Source organism: Octodon degus, unplaced genomic scaffold (assembly GCF_000260255.1).
Source record: "Octodon degus isolate 3935 unplaced genomic scaffold, OctDeg1.0 scaffold00155, whole genome shotgun sequence".
NCBI classification, from domain to species: Eukaryota; Metazoa; Chordata; class Mammalia; order Rodentia; family Octodontidae; genus Octodon; species Octodon degus.
This window is the reverse complement of record NW_004524731.1, coordinates 4,345,355-4,349,967: the sequence shown is the minus strand read 5'-3', so window position 1 is coordinate 4,349,967 and position 4,613 is coordinate 4,345,355. Positions and strand designations below refer to the sequence as shown.

General features: G+C 47.4%; 1 protein-coding gene across 1 annotated transcript in view; it reads right to left on the bottom strand.

Moving 5' to 3' along the window:
* Positions 1-4,613, bottom strand: part of Csmd1 (CUB and Sushi multiple domains 1) — a 1,642,653-nt gene that overhangs the window by 57,642 nt on the left and 1,580,398 nt on the right. The gene's annotated exons all lie outside the window — the stretch shown is intronic.

Below are 4,613 nucleotides of genomic sequence, written 5' to 3'. Positions count from 1 at the left end.
TAAATCTCCTGAAAGAGAAAGTAGGAAGAACTCTTGAAGACATAGGTTTAGGCAAAGAGTTCATGAATAAAAATCAAATTGCACAGGTAAGACTCGAAAGAATTAACAACTGGGACCTCCTCTTATTGAGAAGTTTTTGCACATCAAAAGAAATTACCAACAGAGTTGAAAACAAAACCCTAAAAATTTGGAAAAATTCTTGACTAATAAGCACTCAGACAAAGATCTGCTTTCTAGAATTTATAAAGAAATAAAAAACATTAGGGCCCTGAAATTTAAAGACCCAATCCAGAAATGGGCATCCGAGATGAACACACACTTCTCAGAGGAAGAAATTAAAGAAGCGAATAAATATATGCAAATATGCTCCACATCACTAGCCATCCATGAAATGCAAATTAAAACAACACTGACATACCATATCACCCCAGAAAGAATGGCTATCATAAAGAAATCACCCAACAACAAATGTTGGAGAGGGTGTTGGGAAAAAGGAACCCTTCTGTATTGCTGGTGGGAATGTAGACTGGTGCAACCGTTATGGAAATCAGTGTGGAGATTCCTTAAAAAACTAGGACTGGAAATCCCATTCAAACCAGCTATCACCCTACTGGGAATTTTCCCAGAGAAACCAAGAACATCATATCATAGTGATATATGTGTGCCTATGTTTATAGCAGCACAATTTGTGATAGCTAAATCTTGGAAACAACCAAGATGCCCTTCACCTGAGGAATGCATGAAAAAGATGTGGTACTTTCATACAATGGAGTATGACTCAGCTACAAAGAATGATAATCTTGAAGCCTTCATATTTAAGTGGATGCCACTTGAAGGTATAAGCAAATAAACCAGACCCACATGTGTAAATATCATATAGTCTCTGTAGTGTGAGAACTTAAAAGAAGAATTACAAATAGAAAGACATAACACAATTAAAAGGAAAGCGAGAACTTGAGGATTGGAAAACGAGGAGGGGGCAAGGAGAAAAGCTAGGAAACATGACAGGGGCAAAGCCATATATTTATATGCATGAGATGGGTAAGGCAATGATCCTGAGAATCTTTAGCATGTTTTTGAAACTAGCAGTTAATTGTAGGATTCTCACCCTGACTAACTATATATGCTGATACCTGTGAACCAAGCAACTGCACTGAAGATAGCAATGTGAAATAGTTGGGTCATGCTTGGAATGCCTGTCATTCCAGTCTTCTAAATATGTACTGCTTGTCATGACATACCAATTACTGTGATATTGTCTCTCAAGTAAATGTTTGTTTTTAAAAAAGGATAATAAATGAAAATAAGAGACAAGGAAAAAAAATGTCACAGGACTGTCCTGCTACAAGGCTGTATATGGTTAGATTTCTAAATTTCTGCATAAAACTATGTAACAGTTTATTCCGATTTTTAAAATATTTTTTCATTAAAATTTTTTCCTTCATACTGGAGAGATTTAAAGTTTAACATATCGATACTTGATGGAAAATATCTGCTCTATGTTATGTCTAAGCTGTTTGATACTCAGACAGATAGTGAGGTTAAACTCAATTGCCTATGTTGTACAGTAATAATAATAAGCTTCTCTTCTGGAGGATTAACAACCTAAGTTTGCAGACCAAAAATTAGAGAAAAAGAAGGGCTGCAAGGACAAACAACATTTTGGCCCTAGCCTTCTAAAGTCAGTGAAGACTCAGGACATAGGAGATCTTATCCTGTAATACCATGTAACTCGGTAGTGTCCCAAATTTTCTGATCAAGGAGATTATGGGGCCACAGAGGAAAGTGATCGAAGATGTAGAGTGTTCCTAAGGAGAGTCACAGGGAGAGAAAACATTCTCTCAGGCTTTCACAGAGAGCACACTGGCCAAACAATGGACAATGGCCGTGACTCATCCACATGGCTGACACTGACAAAGGTTCTACAAACTGTGGTACAGGGTTTCAGGATAAATCCTGAGGGGATTTGACTGACCTTGTCAGTTACAAAAGTTGCGTTTCTTGTTATATAGGTCTTGCTTTATCTTGGTCTGAACCATCCAGCAGAAAAGTACAAAAATGAGGTATAAAAAGTAAAGCCATATTAACACGCTGAGCTGTCAAAGGCTCACGTCAACAACTTCTGACACTGCCAGTCCTGTGGATAACCTACTAGTATTACGGACTACTGGACTATATTGTGCTGTAATATTTTGCTGAATTCACACACCGACAATATTTAAATGACAATGGAATGCCCTTCTTTGACAAAACTAACCACAAAAGAGGGATACAAAGGAAAGACCATTTTGTATCTGAATTTTCAAAACAGATGCAGAGCTGCATTCTTTGAATTCAATGAACAGAGAGATTTGTTCTAATATTGTTTGTGGACAGGATATCATGTCTGCATCTTCTACAGTGAATAACCACTAAGACAACAGTATGCAGTGTATTAATTATTGACACTGTGCTAGTAATTGGTTTTGAAACTGTCTCATTGCTATTTGTTTCTCAATATTTTTTTTTTTTTAAAAAGAACGCATTTGTGCTTATGATGTGGAAGGCTCCCCTGAGCTGAGGCGTTGCGGGGGACTGCACCTGAGCGGTGTGCAGAGGGGCGCGGAGCCCACACGGGATCCCCGCCCTTGCTCTGGGCACCACCCCCAGCATCTCTAGAAGGACTCACTGCAGCAGCCAGCCTGCCTCCAGCCACGCATGCGCAGGCAGGGCTCTCTGCGCCGCGGCTCCACGCTTGCTGAAATCTGCTTTAAAGTAACGGGTGCCGGGACCTCTCCGAGCGCCCTCCTGTGGGGTCAGCAGTGTGGATGCTACCTGTGTGTGCGCAGTCTCCCTAGCAGGCGCTGTCAACACGCTCTGCAGGATAAAACCCAGGACGCACAGCAGCTGCCCCCAGTCCCCAAGGGGGCATCCTGTGGCAGCAACAAGGCTGTCTACCTGCAGGAGCAGGCTCGGGAATCTTGAAAACGTGTGGACTATGTGGACTAGAGTCTGGAACTGCTTGGGGAGGTCCGCACATCAGGAGCAGGACCAAGCCCCTGAGCGTGCCTTGGTCCACGGGAGAGACTTCACAGCTAACACCAGAGGTCTCTGGACAGTGCGCCATCAGAGAATTGACGTCAGGAGGCTTCTCCTCCTGAGGATGCTGTGAGCAGTCCTCAAAGGGGGTCCATCCGGGGGAGGCCGAGCTCATGAGAAAGTGTCCTCCTTCCCTTTGTGCTTGGCTCTTTCGGGGTGGGGATAGGGGGTCCTTTGCTTCACTTGCTGCCATCTGCCACTGCAACAGTCAGCTGCAGCACCAGCAGGGCAGGGTGTGACCTCAGGGCCCAGAGAGCAGGGGCCCACGATGAGCGGGCTGCACCCCACTGCTGAGGATTCTGGTTTCAGGGCCGGAGGCCTAGTCTGCAGGTGCCCCTTAGCCTGAAGGCTCTCTTTTTGGAATGGAGATGTGTGAACACATCCAGGGTCTAGCAACCACCACCCCCTACCCTGGCCCGAAACCGACACAATGGCCACAAAGGTGGGGGTCCCCAGGGGTACAGGGGGCTGCAGACGCATGATGGTCCTCTGGGTCCCAGAAGCCCCGCGTAATGCACACCAAGAAGTTGACATTGTCTTCTAAGAGCCGCTTCTGGCTTGAACCTGACAGAAGTTGTGTTGAAGACACCAGCAGCGGAGAAGTGCTCTTTCCTACCTGCAGCCTCTCTAGCATTTTATGATGGAGATTAAGACTAGGAATGTTGCCGCACCCAGCTGCGCCCCTCTGGGCGTCTTCCTGAAAGTGTTCTCATGCATGGTACTTCAGTAACGCCTGCATTCCCATGTTTACAGCGGCATGAGCACGGCGGCTGAGTCCCGGAAGCGGCCTCTGCGCCCGTCAGCGGGTGGGCAGATAGAGAAACTGAGGGGCTTCCACACAGTGAGGCGCTACTCTGCCAGGAGGGAGGATGAACGTTGAGTCATCTGTAGGAAAATAGGTGCACCTGGGCACCGTTAGGGCGAACAAGAGTGGATCCGACACACCGGCTAAAACACAGTAAAAACAGAGCAAAACAGAAGATAACAGGAAGCAGCGAGCTGGAGGGGCCTCCGACGGGAAGGAGCTCACCAGAGGAGTGGGCAGGGGATGTGGAGGAGGGTGGACGGGGGTGAGATGTGCTCTGCGCATGTGCCAACCCCGCAGGCGTGGAATCACTGCGCGCTGTGGACACCAACAAATGAAAAGTACATTTGCAAAGAAGGCTGGTGGCTGGCAGGGTCTGAGCTGTCCGGGGGTCAGCGCTCCTGCAGCCTGTCTTCTGTGCTCCTGTGGGCCTTCGTGGAGAGTCCCCACACCACAGAGCAGCTAGGGAGACTTGGGGTGCTGGTAGGAGTGTGGGTGCAATGGCCTGGGCTGTGGGGCAGACGCGGAGGGAGAAGGAAACTGCAGCGGCCATCTGAGCGTGGGGTGCCCACCTGAGCTGGCACCCGGGAGTGGCGCCTTCAGCACTGGGGCAGGAGCTGCCCACGCTGTGCTGCTGGGGCGGGAGGTGCCCGGCCCATGCCAGCTACTGGTTTGCGCCTCTCAGGACCCGTCTGCATCCTGGAAGCTTGTAGAAGAACACCATCCCTGC